Genomic DNA, 23,109 nt, shown 5'->3' with positions numbered 1-23,109 from the left:
GTGATTCATCAAACTATATGCTATCACCCAAGCTATCATATCACCACTTTAGAATTCTTTTATACAAAAACTCTTCAATTTAGCAGCTATAAATTTTCTAAAGATATTAATGACTGTAAATGTGGTTAGATTGTCAGTGGATGTACAATATTGTGCTCAATTAAGGATAACCCAATACTGGAAAAAGTATTTTTTTCAACACTTAGTTGACTCAGAATTGGACTCATGTTCCAGGTAGGAACAAGCATGCAGGCATCATATTTTCCTTTATAAGTTAGAGAGTACATAAAATATTTCAGGGATATTTTTCCACTTTCTCCTAAAGGAGAATAAAGACTATCTTTGTGTCCACCACAGCCTCTAGTGTTCCTGGTGACTGGAATATTTATCCAAAGTACCAAGCTAAAACATAAATGATATCCTTGACGCCTCTATCTCCTTCATGACTCACATCCAACTGATTAACTACCTTTCTGCCACATGCACGTGCTTATAGACACACACATTCTCTCTTTTTCTCTCTCTCTCTCTCTTTCTCTCTCTCTCTTTCTCTCTTCCATCCTCTGCCACTGCAACTCATTCCCACATCATCTTGTTTTATCATCCCAAATAATTTATTAACAACTTCACTTATTGTACCAAATAATATGCTAGTTACTAGCTACACTAAAAAATAAAATAAAAAGCACAAATCAAGTATTTCTTATCGATCACAGCTAGATGTGAAAAGAGATGCATAATCAAACAATTAGATTCAGAATGTTAAATATACTAAAAGCATGTACTAAGAGAAAACCAATCTTCATGAACAGAGTCAGATGTGTATATGTGGCTTTGATGGCCCGAACTAAGAAGTGGATGAGGAACAAGGAAGGGTATGTCAAGGTAAGGGAATAGCATGTGCAAGGCAATGAGATGCTGAAGATCAAGGCATATTGAGAGATATCTGAGTAGTTCAATGTTTTTGAAAACCCCAGGCTGTGGGCAGCATACTGGTTGCACACTCACAGCATCACTGTTCTGCCTGGGGATCCTCCACCATTGACCCACTGCATCAACAGACCACCTGTAGCCATACCCCACAACGCACTATGATTCCAGCAAGCACAGGGAACTGGTGAATCACTGGAGAGTCACGGGCCTCCTGGCAACCTAAACTTCGGCATGGACCACCCCTAAGGAAAGAGGGGATGCAGCCCTCCAAAGCCCCCTTTGGGACAAAGAAAACATGGCTCAGTGGTGCAACTGAAGAGGACAGCATCAAGGCCCAGGAACAGACTGGGAGAGGGAGTCATCTCTTGCACCCCTCCCCAGAGCATGAAATACAAAAGGAGGGATGAGTGTAGGTAAAAGCCTATCGGCTGGTCCTAACTCTTATGCACCATCTACTGGGCTGCAGCCTGAATTACACCACCAAACAAAAATACATTGTTTCAACATACAACACCTGTGAAACCCACTGCAGAAACCTGTCTACAGCCATGGAAACCATACAGAGACTGGGCTCTCTGCAAGTACCCAGAAGCAAAGCTAATGGACTAAATAAAACATACACCACAGTCAGGCGGTGGCTCATGCCTATAATCTCAGCACTTTGGGAGGCTGAGGCGGGCAGATCACCTGAGGTCAGAAGTTCGAGACCAGCCTGACCAACATGGCGAAACCCCGTGTCTACTAAAAAATACAAAATTGGCTGCGCATGGTGGTGCATGCCTGTAATCCCAGCTACTTGGGAGGCTGAGGCAGGAGAATCACTTAAGCCCGGGAGGTGGAGGTTGCGGTGAGCTGAGATCGCGCCATTGCACTCCAGCCTGGGCAACAAGAGTGAAACTCCATCCCAAAATAACAAACAAATAAATAAATAAATAAATAAATCATACACCACAGTCAAACCCTTAAGGGAAAAAAGAATATAAAAACAACCCCATCCAAACAACAGCAAATTCAAACAGGAAAAGAAGTGACCACTCTCTCAGATGGGAAGGAATCAGAGCAAGAACTCAGCCAATTAAAAAAGCCAGAGCATTTCATCACATCCAAAGGATCACACTAGCTCCCTAGTAATGGATGCTAACCAGATTGAAATGTCTGAAGTGACAGACACAGAATTCAGAAAGTGGATGGCAAAGAAGCAACAAGATCCATGAGAAAGTTGAAATCCAATCCAATAAAGCCAGAAAAGCCATCCAAGATTTGAAAGACAGCATAGTCATATTAAGAAAGAACGAAACAGAGCTTCAGGGATTGAAAAATTCACTATAGCTATTTCAAAATACAGTTTAAAGCCTTAACAGCAGACTAGACCAAGCAGAGGAAAGAATTCCAGAGCGCAAGGATCAGTCCTTCAAATCAACCCGGTCAGGCAACAACAACAACAAAAGAGAATTTTAAAAAATGATCAAAGCATCCAAGAAACATGAGATTATGCAAAGTGACCAAATCTGTTACTCATTAGCATTCCTGTGAGAGAAGAAGAGAGAGTAAGCAACTTGGAAAACATATTTGAGGATATAATCTATGGAAATGTCCCCAATCTCATTACAGAGGTTAACATGCAAATTCCAGAAACCCAGAGAGCTACTGCAAGATATTATACAAGACGACCATCCCCAAGGCACATAGTTATCAGAGTTTCCAAAGTCAAAGTGAAAAAAAAAAAAATCAAATCAAGAAGAAAAAAACAAATAACCCCATTAAAAAGTAGGCAAAGGACACAGACAGTTGTCAAAAGAAGACACACAAACGGCCAAAGAACATATGAAAAAATGCTCAAAGTCACTGCTCATCAGAGAAATAAAAATCAAAACTACAATGAGATACAGAATGTTCATAGTTTTAAAAAACTGTTAGTGAGGCTGCAGAGAAAAGGCGATGCTTATATACTGTTGGTGGTAATGTGCATGCATTAGTTCTGCCCACGTAGAAAGCAGTGTGGAGATTATTCAAAGAACTAAAAATAGAACTAGCATTTGATCCAGCAATCCCCTTACTAGGTATATACCCAGAGAAAAATAAATTTTTCTACCCAAAAATTACCTGCACTCATGTATTTTTCACAACACCATTCACAATAGCAAAGTCACGGAAACATCCTGGGGGCCCACATAAAGATGGAAACAATAGACACTGGGGGCTTAGAAAAGAGGGAGGGGAGTAAGGACTAAAAACTTTCTATTGAGTACGATGTTCACTGTCTGGGTGATGAGATCCATAGAAGCCCAAATTGCAGCATCACAAAATATACTCTTCTAACAAACTTGCACATGTACCCTCAAATTTAAAATAAAAATTAAATGTAGAAAAAAGTTACAACCCTAACGCACAACTTAGAAGACATTAAATCATTGACCTCAGCTTCTACCTGCAAATCTAGAAAATGAAGAGCAAAGTGAACCCAAAGAACAAAGAGAAAGGAAATAGTACATATTAGCACAGAAATAAATAAAGCAGAAGACAGAAAACAATACACATCAATAAAACAAAAACTTATTCTTTGAGGTTAATAAAATTAATTGACCTCTAGCCACACTGATTAGGGAAAAGAGAATACACAAATTATAAATACCAGGAGTGGTAGAGGTGATAAATTATAAATCGTACTGCTATTAAGATCATAATATGGAAATGTTATTAACTTCATGCCAATAAACTCAACAACTTAGATTAAATAAAAATATCTTGAAAGACAAACTACCAGATCTTACTCAAGAAGCAATATATATTCTGAATAGCCCTATACCTATTTTAAAAATTGAATTTGTTGTTGAAGACGTTCCTGCAAAGAATACTTCAGGCAAGATGGTTAATTGGAGAATTCTACCAAATATTTAAGAAATAAATAATATCATTTTTACATGAATCATCTACAAATTTAAAGGAGAGTCAATACCTCTTAACTTATTCTATGAAGCCAGCTTTATACAGATACTGAAACCAGATAAATATATTATGAGAAAAGAAAATTACAGAACAAGATTGTTTATAAACACAGATACAATAATTTTTGACACAATATCAGCAAATTACTTCCTACAATATATAGAAAGAAAAATATCATAATCAGATGAGTTTTATCATAGAAATGCATGATTGATTCAATCATTCAGAAGTCAATCAATGTAGGCCGGGCATGGTGACTCATGCCTGTAATCCCAACACTTTGGGAAGCCGAGGCGGGCAAATCACTTGAGGTCAGGTGTTCAAGACCAGCCTGGGCAACATGGTGAAACCCCATCTCTACTAAAAATACAAAAATTAGCTGGGCGTGGTGTCGGGTGCCTGTAATCCCAGCTACCCAGGAGGCTGAAGCAGGAGAATTGCTTCAATGAGGGAAGCAGAGGTTGCAGTGAGCCGAGATCGCGCCACTGCACTCTAGCCTGGGCGACAGAGATAGACTCCATCTCAAAAAAAGCAAGAAAAAAGAAGAAGAAGAAGAAGAAGAAGTCAATCAGTGTAATTCACCATAGCAACCAACTAAAATTGAAAACCACACGATCATCTCAATAGTCAAAGAAGAAGCATTTGACAAAATATGTCATCCATTCTTGATAAAAACTCTCACCAAACTAGAATCAGAAGGGTACTTCCTCAAACTGATAAAAGGCATCTATGAAACATCTACAGCTAACATCATATTAAATGGTAAAAAGATGTTTGCTTTTCACCTAAGAGCAAGAATAAGACCAGGATGTCTTATTCAACATTACACTGAAGGTTCTATCCCGTGCAATAAAGTAAGCAAATAAATAAATAAATGGCATCCATACTGGGAAAAAAAAAAGTAAAACTGTCATTAATTACAGTTGACATGGTCATCCTCATAGAAAATTTTATGAAACATGCAAAAAAGATACAAAAACTAATATGTGAGTTCAGCAAGAATGCAGGGTTCAAGATCAATATGAAAAATCAATTTTATCTCTAAATACTAGTAATGAACAATTGGTACCTAAAAATATACCATTTATAACACAAAACATACAAGCTACTTAGGAATAAAACTAACAAAAATGTGTAGTACCTACGCTTTCAAAACTATAAAACATTGCTGACAATGAAAGAAAACATAAATAAATAGAGTTAAACCATATTCATGTGTCAAAAACTTTAATATTTTTAACAAGGCAATTTCCTTAGAACTGATCCATTTTGTAGAAGTTGACAAAATGAATGGATAAATAAATTTCGGTGTAGCTACACATGGAATACTATTTAGCAATATAAAGGAATAAACTATTCATATACATACCATCAATGAATATGTTGAGTTCAAAGAGCCAGACAAACTAGAGTATATATTGTATTATTCCATTCATATAAAATTCTAGAAAAAGAAATATTCTTTGCAGTAACAGAAAGCAAAACAATGGTCACCTAGAGATAGGAAAGTGGATAGGAGGAAAAGGGAAGGATTTCAGTGGGACACAAGGAAACTTTTGAGAGTGATGGGTAAGTTCATTATCTTAAATAATGGGAATGGTTTCATGATGTCTGCAATATCAGAACTAATAAGTTTGTGCATTTCAAACATCTGCAATTTATTGAATATAAATTATATCTCAATATAGTTGCTTTTTAAAAAAATAAAAGAATGTAGATAATTGCTAAGTGCACTTTTGAGGTTCTAAGAGGAAAGAGAATAAAACAGGGAAACAAGAATGGAATCTGGTATAGAAGTGGAAGGATTGGCTTTAGATCAGAGCCCAGATATAAGCATGAAGGCAACAAATATTAGTGCAAAAGCTATTTGATCAGTAGATGCAGTTGTGGGAGTCCTCAGAAGTTCTTTTAGGGGTGCTTACACTTTCTTAGTAAAATAGGGACCAGTATCATTAGTTGAGATAGCAAATGGAGAGCAAGGCTTAAGAGGTTTGAGGAAAGAGGAGAGAGCATGAAATAGAAGCATAGGAGTCCACAGTAGTCCAGGAAAGTTCATTATGATTGCCAGCTAACATTAAAAACTCATTTGATGTTCATGACCATGAATTTAAAATGTGACCATTGAGCACATTTAGGTATTTCTCTCCAGTCAGTGAACAGGAGCAGGCATGAAGTAGACAAAGAGCTCTTTTAACTAGGGTTGTGGTTTATCCAAGTAAGTTCGATGAAGCAAGAGAGGAACAAAAGAATGGAACATGTGTGCAAGAAGCATCTATAATGATTGCCCATAGAATTCAAGTCTAGTCAGAGAGCAAAATGCCAAAAATTAATATATTGGTTGGGCTGTAATTATTGGTAAGGACAGGGTTTAGAATAATATCATATAAGTGAGAGATAAAATAAGGTAAAGAACAAGATCATTGGAGAACAGAATGTTGAAAGGATCATCAAATTAAAATTGAATAGGGCAGGAAGGATGTTGATAAAAGTGTCAGGTAGTTAGTTGCTTACATCTATGAAAGAAGGGCCAGGCACAGTGGCTCACGCCTGTAATCCTAGCACTTTGGGAGGCCAAGGTAGGCAGATCACTTGAGGTCAGGAGTTTGAAACAAGCCTGGCCAACATGGTGAAACTGCTTCTCTACTAAAAATACAAAAAAAATTGCCGGAAGAGGTGTTGCATGCCTGTAATCCCAGCTACTTGGGAGACTGTGGGAGGAAAATCACTTGAACTCGGGAGGCAGAGGTTGAAGTTAGCTGAGATCACGCCTCCCCACTCCAGTCTGGTCAACAGAGTGAGACTCCATCTTAAAAAAATAAAAATTAAAAATCCATGAAAGAAGGCGAACAACTCAGAGGTTGAGATGGCAATAAAATGACAGTGAGTGAATAAGCAGATGACAACATAAGCTGATGACATAAAATGCTACCCCAAGTTCCAGGAGTATGAGATCTGTGAGATAAAAACTATCAATAGTTGAAAGAGCTAAAGGGGAAGTCATGTTTTAAGGATTCAGAGAGTAGAGGTGTGGAGAAACAGGCTTCCATTAGAGCAAAACAAGTGATTTAAATGTTTCTGTAAGAAGATGGTCACATATGGAGTATTTCCTGTTGCAGGACCCTGATTTCTGGGGAACGCAATGGAAATATTTCAGGAGTTGAAGATAGACAGGAAAAAGGAAACTATGGTCATGCAAAGCCTTACAGGAGTGCTAGAGATGAAGAATGGCTGGTTTGGGGGCTTCTTTTAGTGTCTGACAATGGAAGGCATAAGATTTGTCCTGATAGATTCAAGGTAGATAGTGTGGGTGATGACCTGAGTTTAGAGGTAAGGAGGAGTAGGTATCTGGAAGTTTCTCTTGACCTCTCTCCACAGAGTCAAGGAAGTCTCTAGATGTGGGACCTTAGTCCTGGTGCCAATTACAGTTAAATCCTTAGTGAGGCATGGTTTTAGTCATAATGCAAGTGTTCACCTTTGAGCCCTATTAGTGTAAAGGATAAACTTATGGCAATTTTTCTGGCTCATTCTTTATAATTTGTGTAGTTCAAGATATCTAGGGAAGCCAAAAATGGACATTGGTTAATGTCCATTCCATCTCTCGCAGCCCCCCTACAATCTTGATCTTTACTCCAATGCTAGGTAGTTTAGGGAAGGGGTAACAGTAAGAGTGTCAGAAATGGAGTAAAAGTACCTTTGCACACATTATTTGACCCTTCAAAAATAATTTAAAGTAAAATATTTTAGCATTTTAGGCTGCATCAAAATATCACGTGGAACCTCAAAATAATAAGGGATATCTATGACAAACCCACAGCCAACATCATACTGAATGGGCAAAAGCTGGAGGCATTCTCCTTGAAAACTCACATAAGACAAGGATGCCCTCTCTTACCACTTCTATTCAACATAGTATTGGAAGTCCTGGCTGGGACAATCAGATGAAAGAAAGAAATAAAGGACCTCCAAATAGGAGAGAGGAAGTTAAACTATCCCCGTTAGGAGATGACATGATCCTATATCTAGAAAACCCCATAGTATCATCCCAAAAGCTTCTTAAGCTGATAAACAACTTCGGCAAAGTCTTGGGATATAAAATCAGCATGCAAAAAGTCACTATCACTCCTATATGCCAACAACAATCAAGCCAAGAGCCAAATTAGGAACAAACTCCCATTCATAATTGTCACAAAAAGAATAAAATACCTAGGAATATAGCTAACTATGGAGGGGAAAGATCTACAAAGAAAACTATAAAACACTGCTCAAAGGAATCAGAGATGACATAAACAAATGAGAAAACATTCCATGCTCTGTATAGGAAGAATCAATATCGTTAAAATGGCCATAGTGCCCAAAGCAATTTATAGATTCAATGCTATTCCTATTAAACGACCATGAAGATTCTTCATAGAGCTAGAAAAAAAAAAACTGTTTTAAAATTCATATGAAACCAAAAAAGAGCCCCAAGGCAATCCTACACAAAAAGAACAAGGCTGGAGGCATCACGTTGCCTGACTTCAAACTATTTTACAGAGCTACAGTAACCAAAACAGCATGGTAGTGGTACAAAAAAAGATACATAGACCAATGGAACAGAACAGAGAACCCAGAAATAAGACCACACACTTACAACCATATGATCTTGAACAAACCTCATGAAAACAAGTAATGGGGAAAGGATTCCCTACTCAATAAATGGTGTTGGGATAACTGGCTAGTCATATGCAGAGTCATATGCAGATTAAAACTGGACCACTCCCTTATATCATATGCAAAAATTAACTCAAGATGGATTAAAGGCTTAAAAGTAAAACCCAAAACTATAAAAACCCTGGAAGACAACCTAAACTATACCATTCAAGACATAGGCACAGGCAAAGATTTCAAGACGAAGATGCCAAAAACAATTGCAACAAAACCGAAAATTGACAAATGGGATCTAATTAAACTAAAGAGCTTCTGCACAGCAAAATAAATTATCAATAGAGTAAACAGACAACCTACCAAATGGGAGAAAATTTTTGCAAACTATGCATCCAACAAAGTCTAATATCAGCATCTATAAGTAACTTAAATTTTCAAGAAAAAACAACCCCATTAAAAAAGTGGGCAAAGGACATGAACAGATACCTTTCAAAAGAAGACATATATGCAGCCAACAATCATATGAAAAAAAGCTTAGGTAGCTGGCAAGATGGCCAAATAGGAACAGCTCCAGTCTGCAGCTCTCAATGAGATTGACGCAGAAGATAAGTGATTTCTGCATTTCGAAATGAAGTACCCAGTTCATCTCATTGGGACTGGTTAAACAATGGGTGCAGGCAAGACGAAGTAGGGTGGGGTGTCTGTTTAAAACAGGCTTTAAACCAACAAAGATCAAATGAGACAAAGAAGGGCATTACATAATGGTAAAGCGATCAATGCAACAAGAAGAACTAACTATCCTAAATATATATGCACCCAATACAGGAGCACCCAGATTCATAAAGCAAGTTCTTAAAGACCTACAAAGAGACTTAGACTCCCACACAATAATAGTGGGAGACTCTAACACCCCACTGTCAATATTAGACAGATTAACGAGACAGAAAATTAACAAGAATATCCAGGACTTGAACTCAGCTCTGGACCAAATGGACCTAATAGACATCTATAGAACTCTCCACCCCAAATCAACAGAATATACATTCTTCTCAGCACCACATCGCACTCTTACTAAAATTAACCACATAATTGGAAGTAAAACACTCCTCAGCAAATGCAAAAAATGAAAATCATAACAAACAGTCTCTTGGACCACAGTGCAATCAAATTAGAACTCAGGATTAAGAAACTCACTCAAAACTGCACAACTACATGGAAACAGAACAAACTGCTCCTGAATGACTACTGGGTAAAAAACAAAACTAAGGCAGAAATAAAGGTGTTCTTTGAAACAAATGAGAACAAAGACACAAAGTACCAGAATCTCTGGGACACACTTAAAGCAAAGGGTAGAGGGAAATTTATGGCACTAAATGCCCACAAGAGAAAGCAGGAAATATCTAAAATTGACACCCTAACATCACAATTAAAAGAACTAGAGAAGCAATAGCAAACAAATTCAAAAGGTAGCAGAAGACAAGAAGCAACTAAGATCAGAGAAGAACTGAAGGAGATAGACATGAAAAACCCTTCAAAAAAATAAATGAATCCCTTTGGGAGGCTGAAGCGGGCGGATCACGAGGTCAGGAGATCGAGATCATCCTGGCTAACACAGTGAAATCCCTTCTCTACTAAAAATACAAAAAATTAGCTGGGCATGGTGGTGGGCGCCTGTAGTCCCAGCTACTCAGGAGGCTGAGGCAGGAGAATGGTGTGAACTCAGGAGGCAGGGCCTGCACTTTGCAAAGATCATGCCATTATACTCCAGCCTGGGTGACAGAGCAAGACTCCATCTCAAAAAGAAAAGAAAAAGAAAAAGAAAAGAAAAAAAAATGAAAAGAAAAAATTAATGAGTCCAGGAGTTGGTTTTTTGAAAAGATCAACAAAATAGACCGCTAGCCAGACTAATAAAGAAGAGAGAGGAATCAAATAGACACAATAAAAAATGATACAGGGAATATCACCACCGATCCCACAGAAATACAAACTACCATCAGAGAATACTATAAACACCTCTACGCAGGTAAACTAGAAAATCTAGAATAAATGGATAAATTCCTGGATACATACACCCTCCCAAGCCTAAACCAGGAAGAAGTCGAATCCCTGAATAAACCAATAATAAGTTCTGAAATTGAGGCAGTAACTAATAGCCTACCAACCAAAATAAGTCCAGGACCAGATGGATTCACAGCCAAATTCTACCAGAGTTACAAACAGGAGCTGGTACCATTTCTTCTGAAACTATTCCAATCAATAGAAAAAGATGGAATCCTACCTAACTCATTTTATGAGGCCAGCATCATCCTGATACAAAAACCTGTGAGACACAACAACAACAAAAAAGACAGTTTCAGGCCGATATCCCTGATGAACATCGATGTGAAAATCCTCAATAAAATACTGGCAAACTGAATCCAGCAGCACATCAAAAAGCTTATCCACCACAATCAAGTTGGCTTCATCCATGGGATGCAGGACTGGTTCAACACATGCAAATCAATAAATGTAATCCATCACATAAACAGAAACAATGACAAAACCACATGATTATCTCAATAGATGCATAAAAGGCTTTTGACAAAATTCAACACCGCTTCATGCTAAAAACTCTCAATAAACTAGGTATCAATGGAACGTATCTCAAAATAATAAGAGCTCTTTATGACAAACCCTCAGCCAATATCATTCTGAATGGGCAAAACCTGGAAGCATTCCCTTTGAAAACCAGCACAAGACAAGGATGCCCTCTCTCACCACTCCTATTCAACATAGTATTGGAAGTTCTGGCCTGGGCAATCAGGCAAGAGAAAGAAATAAAGCATATTCAATTATGAAAAGAGGAAGTCAAATTGTCTCTGTTTATAGACAAGATTGTGTATTTAAAAAACCCTCGTCATCTCAGCCCAAAATATCTTTCAGCTGATAAGCCACTTCAGCAAAGTCTCATGAAACAAAATCAATGTGCAAAAGTCACAAGCATTCCTATACACCAATAACAGACAGCCAAATCACGAGTAACTCCCATTCACAATTTCTACAAACAGAATAAAATAGCTAGGAATACAACTTACAAGGGATGTGAAGGACCTCTTCAAGGAGAAGTACAAACCACTGCTCAAGGAAATAAAAGAAGACACAAACAAATAGAAAAAAAAAAAATCCATGCTCATGGACAGGAAGAATCAATATTGCGAAAATGGCCATACTGCCCAAAGTAATTTATAGATTCAATGCTATCCCCATCAGGCTACCACTGACTTTCTTCACAGAATTGGAAAAAACTACTTTAAATTTCATATGATAACCTGCATAGCCAAGACAATCCCAAGCAACCTGCATAGCCAAGACAATCCAAAGCAAAAAGAACAAAGCTGGAGGCATCATGCTACCTGACTTCAAACTATACTACAAGGCTACAGTAACAAAAACAGCATGGTACTGGTACCAAAACAGATATATAGACCAATGGTACAGAACAGAGGCCTCAGAAATAACACCACAAATCTACAAGCATCTGATATTTGACAAACCTGACAAAAACAAGCAATGGGGAAAGAATTCCCTATTTAATAAATAGTGTTGGGAAAACTGGCTAGTCATATGCAGAAAGCTGAAACTGGATCCCTTCTTACACCTTATACAAAAATTAACTCAAGATGGATTAAAGACTTAAATGTAAGACTTAAAACCATAAAAACCGTAGAACAAAACCTAGGCAATACCGTTCAGGACATAGACATGGTCAAAGACTTCACGACTAAAACACCAAAAGCAATGGCAACAAAAGCCAAAATTGACAAATGGGATCTAATTAAACTAAAGAGCTTCTTCACAACAAAAGAAACTATTATCAGAGTAATGTATAGAATGGGAGAAAATTTTTGCAATCTGTCCATCTGACAAAGGGCTAATATCCAGAATCTACAAAGAACTTAAACAAATTTACAAGAAAAAAACAGACCGCCCCATCAAAAAGTGGGCAAAGGATATGAACAGACACTTCCCAAAAGAAGACATTTATGCAGCCAACAAACATATTTAAAAAAAGCTCATCATCACTGGTCATTAGAGAAATGCACATCAAAACCACAATGAGATACCATCTTGCCAGTTAATGACTATCATTAAAAAGTCAGGAAACAACAGATGCTGGAGAGGATGTGGAGAAACAGGAATGTTTTACACTGTTGATGGGAATGTAAATTAGTTCAACCGTTGTGGAAGACAGTGTGGTGATTCCTCAAGGATCTCGAATTAGAAATACCATTTGTTCCAGCAATCCCATTGCTGGGTATATACCCAAAGGTTTATAAATCATTCAACTATAAAGACACATGCACATGTGTGTTTATTGTGGCACTGTTCACAATAGCAAAGACTTGGAACCAACCCAAATGCCCATCAACGATAGACTGGATAAACAAAATGTGGCACATATACACCATGGAATACTAATGCAGCCATAAAAAAGGATGAGCTCATGTCCTTTGCAGGGACATGGATGAAGCTGGAAACCATTATTCTCAGCAAACTAACACAAGAACAGAAAACCAAACACTGCATGTTCTCATTCGTAAGTGGGAGTTTAACAATGAGAACACATTGACACAGGGAGGGGAACATCACACACTGGGGCCTGTCAGAGGGTGGGAGGTTAGGGGAGGGAGATCATTAGGAGAAATACCTAATGTAGATGATGGGTTGATGGGTGCAGCAGACCACCATGGCACGTGTATGTCTATGTAACAAACCTGCACATTCTGCACATGTACCCCAGAACTTAAAGTATAATAATAAAAAAAGCTCAACATTACTAATCATTAGAAAAATGCAAAATCAAAACCACAATGAGATATCATCTCACACCAGTCAGAATGGCTATTAGTAAAAAGTCAAAAAAATAGTAGATGCTGGCAAAGTTGCAGAGAAAAAGGAACACTTACACACTGTTGGTAGGAGTGTAAATTAGTTCAACCATTGTAGAAGATAATGTGGTGATTCCTAAAAGACGTAAAGACAGAAATACCTTTCGATCCAGCAATCCCATTACTGGGTATAAATCACCCAAAGGAATATAAATCATTCCCAATTTATATCCCAAAGGAATATAAATCACCCAAAGGAATGTAAATCATTCTATCATAAAGATACAAGCACACATATGTTCATTGCAGCACTGTTCACACTAGCAAAGACCTGGAATCAACTCAAATGTTTATTAATGATAGACTGGATAAAGAAATTATGGCACATACACACCATGGAATACTATGCAGACACAGAAAAGAGTAAGATCATGTCTTTTCAGAGATAGGAATGGTGCTGGAGGCCATTATCCTTAGGAAACTAACACAGGAACAGAAAACCAAATACCACATGTTCCCACTTACAAATGGGAGCTAAATAACGAGAACACATGGGCACATAGAGAGGAACAATACACACTAGGGCCAATTGAAGGATGGAGGCAGAGAGGAAGGAGAGGATTAGGAAAAATAACTAATGAGTACTAGGCTTAATATCTAGGCGATGAAATAACCTGTACAACAAACCCACATGACACAAGTTTACCTACATAACAAACCTACACATATAACCCTGAACTTAAAATAAGAGTTTTTAAAATGTCATGTGGCTATGCAAACTTTTTATATTAATATACTACCCTTCCTATACCAACCTTTCTACCCACCTTCACCACCTCCCACACATATACCATGAACTATTTATCCCTGACTACTCAGAGTTTTCCAAATCCACGATACACTTTCATTGCTCTCTGCCTCTGATTATGCTATTCTATTGCCTGGAATTTCATCCCCCATCCTTTCATGTGTCTGATAGACTCTTACTCAGACCTAATTCAAATGCCCTGCCTCTCATAGAAAGCCTTCTCCTGTTGTCTCAGATCAGATTCTCCATTCTTAGCATTGCACCCTACTTCATATATACTACTTCATCAGAACGTACCAGGTAATATACTAATTATTCATGTACTTGTCTTCCCTACTAGGTAGTGAGTCTTCCATAGTTAGGAAATGCCATTCAAATTCATACTACAATGGCCTCAAGTGCCCAGGTCTTACTGAATTAAATTGAATATAAGGTAAGCACCTTATAAGGTAAGCATTAAATATTTTTGAGTAGGTGGTGGTGTCAAAAGCTAGATTCATACAATGCTCATCCAAGTTTGCAAAACTGTAACTCATAGTTTTAATAGCTTTTATTAAGAAATAGCTTATTCACATTTCCAAAAATTTCAGAAAATAAAGCTTAAGAATTGTATAAATGGAACCATTTATTTTATTTCACAATGATTAGTTTAGTCATCCCAGCGGTATAAACTGGAGTTCAGAGACTCAAACTGGCTTAATAAATATAGTTGGTTTCAGTGAATTAAGGAATAAAACTGTACTCTATTATCAAGGTACAGTAACACTATGCACTTAAAAAGCACAGAGGAAGTAAAAGGTTAATTGGAATTTAAATCAAACCCCATTGTAGTCGACTAAATAAGTCTTTAATCAAAAGGTGGAAAGCAGCATTAAACACCATAATAAATACATGTTATCATCTGAGATCCTGGCTTGTAAAAGTATGATAAATCAAGTGAACTTTATTAGAATACAAACAATTTTGCAGCATATAAGAACACAGCCAGCTGTAACATAGAAACAATCTGACTAAGACACAATTTACAACATAATTTGAAATACAGCAGCCACTGAATAAAAGCATAAGTCATAAGCAATTTATCCAGCAAAATTAATAACAGTGTTAGCCCAAACCAGTACAACTACGTAGACACCTTGGAGATCACCTCAAATTTTAAAACTTCTTTAGAACTGAAATCAAGTGCAAACCCTAATACAATCAAATGGTCATTGAATGACAATAAATATAGGTCATTCTGAGGTTTAATTTCTAAGTATGAGGTTTTTTTGTATTCAATCATTTATTTTTGTTACTGCATTAACATGAAAGTTAATGCATTATATGGTCGATAATGTGTTTCAAAGGCAGTAAAAAGAATTGCAAGCTGTCAACAATTTTAAGAGCTTGTGCCAGTCATGCTGACAGAAGCAATTCACAGCCTTCTTTGATGAACACTCAAAGAATGTCCAAAATTGTCATGCCAGGAAATTCTATTTTCTCTGAACTTACAGTTTATCCCAGAAAATTGGTATTTCATTTCACTAGGATAACAAAAAACTGCATCTCCACTCCACGGCTTTCTCACCCTGAGACATGTGACTCAGACGGCATCTCTATCCTGAGGAAGGCTTCAGGAAGAGATGAGGCAACACTGATGTTCTTTTTAAGCAGGAAGAAACAGAAGGTTTACTTGTTTCTCTCTCAGAAAAGATCATCCTCCTAATTAGGTACTTCATCAACACTGTATTTCCCACAAATGTAAAATTCTGTATGTTCTTTCAGTCCATCTATAAAGATAAAACTTCTCACAAAGCTGACAACCATTACCATTAAGTGACATTTATGAAGTCCTAGATTTGCATAACTGTGTGTTGAAAATTTATAATAAAGTTTAAAGGCAGTGCTCTCCAGAATTACATTTACATATTAAACTTTTTTAATCACAGAAGGAATCATATCGAGATGATAACTCTGCAATTATCTGCACAGTTGCTGCGATCACCAACAAGAATAATACCGATGAATACACAGTGTGACCAAAATACTCAGAATTCAGTGCCAGTAGTTTTATGCCAGAGTGAGAGGACATTATCTGTCTTCCATTTGCCTGTAATTTATAGAAGAATGTGGTAATGAAAAAAGATTCCATCTAAGAAGCTCAGAATATGCTAGATTAAAACTCAGAAGAGCCTGGGTTCTTTAACCTCAGGCTTACTGTGTTCATGCTGTAGCCTTCATTTCCTTCCTTTGGATTCAACATAATACTGACTTTGCTTCCTACTGATGATTTATATCCAAAGTCATGGTGACCAGCATGTTATACAGTGGTATACAGTGCATACTGTATAATTTGAGGCTATAGCGTTAGCAATTCCAACAAAAAGTGACTGTCGATTCCAGAATTCTGCCTTAAAAAGCTAAAAATGCACACACAATATAAGAAATGTCCCTTCTCCCCTGTAGTGTAAATGGCCAAGCTAGAGCCTAGATAGCCTGTCAAGGAACTTACTCTTGTTATAAAATGCCAGAGTGGCACCCAATAATATCTTCTGACATTTCAGAAGAGCAGCTCAGCAGCATTCACATCCAGGATGGTCAGGTCCCATGATGCTAAGAGTGAAACTGACAAAGGCAGCGCTCACAAGCCAACGAGCTCAGTTGATGCTAGGCCTGCCATGCACGGTGGCAGGGCATTGACACTTTCCACAGCTGCTTAGAGTCAGTGAAGGAAGGAGTATGAAAAGAAATGGAAGAAGGAACTCCTCTCATCCTATTTTAGCTTATTAATTCTTGGCAGATAGTTTGACTTCCCACTTCTGTCTCTGCCTGAGAATTTCTAAGCTCTGAGCAGTGTCACTTTTCCTTGACTGTGATCTTCACATGGACAGCAAAGGATCTTAGGGGATTCGAGCCTCCTTAAATTAAGGTAATTTAAATTGCTACTAAACATATTACAGCGGAAAGGTATGAGCAAGTATATAAATATGCCTCTGATTGTTTTATTTTTGCCACAGGGAGATCTCAAAAAATTAAAATTATTCATGTAGAAACTTCACAGTAATGGAAGTTTTCCTGGAGAAAAGCAACTATATACCTGTGTTACACTTAAATTACCCCCAAACTACCCTTTTTTCCAAATTGAAGAATAATAGATTTGAATTCAGTTATCCCAGCAGTAAACACGTTTCTTTAATTGCCTTCTTAAAAGTCTTATTAACATTTTATTGTAACACAGGTTGAACCTCATTTCTATGAATATTTCATAATGAAAACTATGGCTCATGTAATTTCTTTTCTCTACTTTGTAGCAATTGATAATTGAGCTCAACAGATCCAACTATCTAGCAATTATTCTGCAGCCATATTTCATGTACACAGAGCAGAGCAAGGTGGAAGGGGGTATTAGAAGGCACGGATCACAAATAGATCTGTTTTGGGAAATGTTTAAACCATTAACCTCCAAACCCTTCACTCGAAAGAAAAATTGTCTCTCTGAAGGGTAACGACACACATGAAGCTCAAGAACACACTGGTCACCCAATCACCAGAACTGAATAAGTAATCTAGTTCAATTCAAAATCCAACCAAAAACATCTGTGGGACCACCTTGAGCAAGGCACTGCAAGGGACACAAAGGCAGAGGCTGTGTGCCTTAATAGGCTTTCATAAATAACTCAAATGCAGGCTTCCAAGTGATTTAACTGGAGTGGAGAGGAAGCATTAAAAAAATGAAAGATCATATTTTTTTAGAACAACAAGAAAAATGGCATGGAGGATTTGACATTAGGAATAAAATTTAGCATAAAGAGTTTTTCTGGAAATGTGTTTATCCAGTCATTTATCTCTCAAAAATAAACATTAAGATGAGGTAATTAATACGAATAAAGTAAACTTTTTGTAGCTCATATAAGCTTTTGGGCAAAGAGCAGGTAGAATTATTTAATTCTTGTATTTGATCTTCTTCCTGTATCTGCTACTAATTTACCTGGTATATATGGTGTTTCTTTTTTTTAAATCTGGTTGAATATCATTAAATGTCTAAATATATTTTGACATGGTTATACCATAGAATATTATGCAGTAGCTTAAAAATAGGTAAATTTACATGTAGTTAGATGAATAAATTTCCAGAATATAAGCTGAATGAAAAAGTCAGTTGTAGAAAGTTGCTCACAGTATGATATATTTGCCAGAAACACTAAGGAGAATTTAACTTATTAAATTCTATTTATCTAAATTCTAAGCCCATAAAACTCCATTGACTTGAACCTCTAGATAATAACTTTGAAAACTTGGTATAGGCCAATGCAAGAAAGACATTCATGTTTTAAGTTTTTAAGATAGATTCAACCTCAGGAATGGTATAGCTCTGAAAAATAGTCAACAATTATATAAAGGGACAAGGACTTGAGGATGGTGGTGGTATTTAATCACTCTCTCTCTCTCAGTACAGTATCTAGGAGTGGCCTGGAAGGCAGGGGCTATTCCAGCTCTTCACTGGGCCTTCAGCTCTGCTACCACCAGGCACTCTAAAAGATCTTGGCAGTGCTCACTGCGGAACTCTGAGAAAATGTAAAGCTCCTGTCTTAAATCCTTCTCCGTTTCATTCCCACGACTTGAGAACCCACTGGCCATCATGTGCCCAAAATATGTCTATTAAATAAAATCAAAAGCTACTGATATCAAGTAGCAGGGAAAGAGAATGATTAAAAATACACTTATAGACAAGCATTTACCAAATATATTCTACAGAATACTAGTCCTGGGGGATTCTCCATTCAGAAAAGAGGTCAATGTTTAGAAACCCGCAAGAAACCATAAGCTTGTATGAGAGAGTCACAATTCACAATAATATATTTACACATATTAAACATGCCGAGAAGTCACGTAGTAACAGATTCTGTGAGCATTGTTTAATATTTCTCTCTTTAAGCTCCAGTCCCATCTGCCTCTTTGACATATCCAAAGGCATCCAAAAGTTCATGTGAGAGAATCTGAACTTATGGGTTACGGCCCCAACCTGATCCTCCTCTTGTGACTCCTAAAGTGAGCAAGCCATTCATCTAGTTGTGCAGGTCACACTAGTTTAAGTTACAAAGTTTAATCCCTCTTTCTCTCACCTTATATATAGACTCCAACACCAAATCCTGTTAATTCTACAAATACAAAAAGTCTCCCAATTTTGTAAATTTTTCTCTTTCTCTGCCATTTCCACTGTCATATGTACCACCACCATCTCGTACCTGAACTACTGCTGTGGTCCCTTACCGAGAACTCCCATATCCATTGCAGTTTCCTATATCAGTCTTCTCAGGCTATCATAACAAAATACCACAGACTGGGCGGCTTAAACCACAGAAATTCATTTTCTCACAGCTCTGGAGACTAGAAGTCCAAGATCAAGGTGCCAGCAAGCTCGGTTTCTAGTCAGGCCTCCCTTCTTGGCTTGCAAACAGCCACCTTATTTCTGTGTCCTCACATGACCTATTCTATGTGCACATTGCAGGTGCAAGATAGGGAAAGAGGGAAAGGGAGAGAAAGAGAAAGATCTCACAATCTCACATGCTGGTGTTTCTTCCTCTTCTTAAACAGGCACAAGTCCTATCAGATTAAGATCCTACCTATGACTTCACTTAACTTTTATTACCATCATATAGTCCCTATCTCCAAATAGTCACATTGGGGTTTGGGGTCTCAGCATATGAATTGTGTGTGGACACAGTTCAGTCCATAACACCCACATCTACTCTGGTCTCCATACTGCAGCCAAAATGTTATTTTAAAATGAAAATTTGATCATGCCACTCTCTTTCAAAAATGGTCTTTAATAAAACCATAGACATTTTGCTCATTCTGGCCTCCACTTAAGCTCCCTGTGTGTGCTTCCAGTACACTTAAACTTCATGGTTCCATTCATCTCAAGTCCTTTGTATGTACTGTTCCATTTCTGCATTGCTCTGCCTTCCCTCTTCTCCTGGGAAGCCTTCTCTACACCCCAAATAATCCAAACCTACACAAGATCCTCCTCAAATAGTCTGTCATAACATTCTATACATTTCCTATACTATTATCTCATTTTAATTATATATGTGTGTAATTAGTTGATTAATGTCTGTTTTTATTACCGGACCATAAGCAACATGAAGGCAGCAATGATAATAATTTGTTCATCATTATATCTACAGCATCTTGCACTGTATTCACCAGATAGTAGATAATAAATATTTGTCAAACCCCATTAAAAAGTGGTCAAAGGACATGCACAGATACTTTTCAAAAGAAGACATACATGTGCCCAATGAGTATATGATAAAAAGCTAAACATTACTGATCATTAGAGAAATGTGAATCAAAACCACGATGAGATACCAACTCGCACTAGTCAAAATGGGTATTAGTAAAAAGTCCAAAATTACAGATGTCGGTGAGGTTGCAGAGCAAAAGGAATGCTTATACACTGTTGTTGAGAGTGTAAATTAGTTCAACCATTGCAGAAGACAGTGTGACAATTCCTCAAAGACCTAAAAACAGAAATACCATTTGACCCAGCAATCCCATTCCTGGGTATATCGCAAAGGAATAGAAATTGTTCTGTCATAAAGACACATGCATGCGTATGTTCATTGCAGCACTATTCACAAGAGCAAAGACATGGAATCAACCCAAATATCCATCAGTGACAGAGTGGATAAAGAAAATGTGGTATGTACGTATGCACCATGGAATACTATATGGCCATAAAAAATAATGAGATCATATCCTTTGAAGGCGCGTGGAGCCTTGGACGTGGAGCCCATTATCTTTAGCAAACTAATGCAGGAATAGAAAACCAAATACCACATGTTCTTACTTGTAAGTGAGCTAAATGATGAGAACACATGAACACATAGAGGGTATATCCTGGCAAATACATTCATAGGAAATTTTTCTCAAATCTAGGATCCAGAAGGTCACATGTCTGTAAAAATGAATAAACAGAAAGCAGAATTCTGATTAGGGGAGTTTTGGACAGATTCTGAAAAAAACTTCGGATGGATTTTGAAGGGAGCTCTCTTTTTCTTTCTCTTATATCAATTGGTGACTCGGTGATCAGAATCAAAGTCCTGTTTCTCAGGTACAGGGACCCATATATGTGTGGTTCAAAATTAGTTATATGCTTTTTGCCTCTAATAATAAATTATTTTATCACCTGATTGTAATAGGTGTGTATATTTGTGGTTACAGTGGATGACGGTGCATGTGTGTATTTGTCTGGCTCCACATGCAAAACAAACAAACAAACAACACTCTTCTCATTGTGGTAGGCAAACTACAAACAAAAGATTTTCTGGAAAGTATAATTTCTGCTAAGCTCGAAGGTCCTGACAACTCTGAGACATTATAATTATACTTTTTTATATTTAAGAATTAACACCGCCAGGCGCAGTGGCTCACACCTGTAATCCCAGCACTTTGGGAGGCCGAGGTGGGAGGATCACGAGGTCAGGATATTGAGACCATCCTGGCTAACACAGTGAAACCTCGTCTCTACTAAAAACACAAAAAATTAGCCGGGCGTGGTGGCGGGTGCCTGTAGTCCCAGCTACTGGGGAGGCTGAGGCAGGAGAATGGCGTGGACCCAGGAGGTGGAGCTTGCAGTGAGCAGAGACTGTGCCACTGCACTCCAGCCTGGGCAACAGAGTGAGACTCTGTCTCAAAAAAAAAGAAAAAAAATTAACACCTAAAATAGATAGGTGATACCTTGAGATCCAAGAGAAGTATCACCAAGGTTGCCTTTGGTTGACAAATGCACTAGAAGACCTATTCACACAAACGGCATGAAGGGAGAAGGTGCTATCACTAATACCGGTAAACCAAGTTGCCTGATGGTCTAATTCCATAATGCTAATACAAATTATATTTTTCAAAATTACCTAGGGATTCACAGAAAAGATAATAGGAAAAAAAAATAAAGACTAAAACATCAATGTAAATTATAAGTCATTTGTAGCAACTCATGTTATGTTACTGTCCCATATTGAATCAGATGGTGGAGAGGTCTGGAACTCAACATCATAAAACCTCATTAATTTGTTTTTTCAAACTCAGGATAATTTGTATTCAGTTGATTATAAAGTTTGCTTTTATATAATCCATCAGAAAATGGCTTGCTAAGCAAATGAATATCATATACAAGATTACAGACATAATGTTTATCCTTCTTAAGTCAAACTGTTCAAGTACTTAAAATCATTTGCATATAAGCAATTACTATGCTCAATACAAGAGATGCTTATGTATTCATTAGAGAAATTCCTGTGGGACCTACTTGGCAAGGCTTTGGGTGTGATTAAACATAAATTATATTATACACAAATGATTGAATACAAGCAGCAAACATTTAGAAAAGTTCTGTTTATTAATAGCAGGTTATTTCATTTCTCTTTCTTTCTAACTTCCTCATGTGTAGATGCAGATTTACATCAGATACAATATGTTCCATATATTTTTGACAAATAAATTTCCATTTTCTCTATATATTCCTCAATTTGGAATTTTCAGAAATTCTTATCGGCCTTTTCCTACTTCTTTTGAACTAGTCTTCCAATGAATGCAACCACCACAGGAGTCTGAGACAAAACAGGCACTTCAGAAGCACCTGCGAGTGAATGGATTCTCACCCAGGAGCCACCTGTTCAGCAACAAGTCTGGCCAGCCGAGTGATGAGTCCAACAATTCCAATGGGGCCTCATTTGCAATGGGAAGACCCTGTAAGCCAGATGTCCATGGAAAGTGTCATCTACCTTGTTCCAGACAGTACCTTAAATGAAAGACCATGGATGCTTCATATAGCTTAAACTTTAATGATAAATCCTCAGTGTATTCTAATTATAGAAGAGAAATGACAGGCATAAAAAGACACGGTCAAGACTGGGGGAAAAATCAGAG

The 23,109-nt window shown here is 37.4% G+C and overlaps 1 long non-coding RNA gene across 1 annotated transcript; it reads left to right on the top strand.

Annotated features, from left to right (window-relative positions):
• The first annotated feature begins 842 nt into the window (after positions 1-842).
• Positions 843-22,895, top strand: LOC139362074 (uncharacterized). Its single transcript, XR_011620378.1, has 3 exons — positions 843-885; positions 14,540-14,632; positions 22,761-22,895. It is a non-coding gene; the product is annotated as an uncharacterized lncRNA (long non-coding RNA).
• The last annotated feature ends 214 nt before the right edge of the window (positions 22,896-23,109 follow it).

This window comes from Macaca nemestrina, chromosome 2 (assembly GCF_043159975.1).
Source record: "Macaca nemestrina isolate mMacNem1 chromosome 2, mMacNem.hap1, whole genome shotgun sequence".
Classification (NCBI taxonomy): domain Eukaryota; kingdom Metazoa; phylum Chordata; class Mammalia; order Primates; family Cercopithecidae; genus Macaca; species Macaca nemestrina.
The sequence above is the reverse complement of the archived record's forward strand: the minus strand, read 5'-3'. Positions and strand labels throughout refer to the sequence as shown.